Raw genomic sequence first — 1,857 nt, 5'->3', positions numbered from 1 at the left:
TAAATCAAAAAGAAAAATGAGCAATGAAAAATGAAACCAAAACGAAACAAATCAGAATAATAACGGTTGAAGGGCCTGAAGTTGAAAGAGAGAGAGAGAGAGATAGAGAGAGAGAGAGAGAGAGAGAGAGAGAGAGAGAGAGAGAGAGAGAGAGAGAGAGAGAGAGAGAGAGAGAGTGTGTCAACAATACCTGCGACACGACTGCCAACTAGTCTCGGCCCGCTCAAAGTAAGAGAGAGAGAGAGAGAGAGAGAGAGAGAGAGAGAGAGAGAGAGAGAGAGAGAGAGAGAGAGAGAGAGAGAGAGAGAGTGTCAACAATACCTGCGACACGACTGCCAACTAGTCTCGGCCCGCTCAAAGTAACAATGACCGAGACTTTCAGTAATTCCTTCGCGTGACGTCTAACCCTCTTACGCCATAATGTGACGTCTTCAAATGACGAAATGTTAAAGTTTCTACCACAGACATACACACGCACGCACATACGTGCGTGTGACGTCTTCAAATGACGAAATGTTAAAGTTTCTATCACACACACACACACACACACGCACGCACGCACGCACAGACAGACAAAAGTTAGCATCGCATAGGCTACACTTACGTGAGCCAACAATAACAGCTACTACAACTACAGTTTATAAACAAATTAAAATATTAAAATCAGAGATTACAACATGGTAGAGCTTCTTTTTACAAAATTCAGTTAAGTATTACATAACAGACGTTTGTCCAAGATTAGTTAGTGTCAACAGCAAACAGTAGTATTTACATATCAAACAATAACTCACATGATAAAATATCCCCCAAAAAGGAGAATCAATTAAGTAAGCCTCCCGTAAACCATCACAGATACTGGCAGGCTTTTACACACAGTGCAAACACCCTTTCATTTGAACGCTCACCAAACGGGAACATCCTAGGTGCCCTCCGTAAAGAGCGAGCAATTTTCAAAGAATTTTTTTTTGCGTGGTTTATCTTACCCCTGAGCCATCGTGAACCCGTTTGATCGAGTTTCCCTTTTTCACAATGTAGTCGTCAGTTAGTAATTTGAATGCGACTCGATGTGAGCTTATCTGCAATAGCACGTTATTATGTACCTCTGACTATGCACGAAACAAACGGCTGTGGTTCACAAGAACTCTCGCGATGGCTTTTGACTGTTCAGAGGAACTGGCGATAGCTATAAACCGTCGTCTGCTACGAGAACCACGACCTTGAGTGACCCTGCTTCCGGGCTTTTCTTATTTCAAACTTTCAAAACTTCGAATTGTACTGATCTTCTCTTGATGAAAAAAGAATTCTTTTATGATTTAAGAATGTTTGTGTAACAAGCTGTAAATTCATTATTTAGATTTTAAAAGTTAGGTCTAGCGCCAAAACGCACCACGGTCCGATTGTCTCTGAGCAATCGGCGCAAAATTAATTATTTAAAAATTGCTCGCTCTTAACGTGGGGCACCTAGGATGTTCCCGTTTGGTGAGCGTTCAAATGGAAGGGTGTTTGTACTGTGTGTAAAAGCCTGACAGTAGATGGTCAAGAAGGAATTTAAGTATAAGCGGCAAATTGTGTATTACTAAGTCCTTCTTAGTTTCACAATTTGTTTACGCTATGCAGGCGCTTCTTGCCCCTGTTAAAGTTCTCGATAAGTTGAATACTATTTTGTTCAGATTTCTCTGGAAAAGGAAGTATTCAAATACAAAAGCCTTTGAAAAAGTTAAACGAAATGTATTGTGTAATGTGGTGGAAGAAGGTGGTATTAATATGATAAACGTCCACGATATGCAGACTTCTTTTTTACTCACATGGGCAGCAAAACTTCAACAACGAAAATATGAACCGTGGACAACGATTCCA

This window comes from Littorina saxatilis, linkage group LG8 (genome assembly GCF_037325665.1).
Source record: "Littorina saxatilis isolate snail1 linkage group LG8, US_GU_Lsax_2.0, whole genome shotgun sequence".
Classification (NCBI taxonomy): Eukaryota; Metazoa; Mollusca; class Gastropoda; order Littorinimorpha; family Littorinidae; genus Littorina; species Littorina saxatilis.
This window is presented reverse-complemented; position numbering follows the sequence as displayed.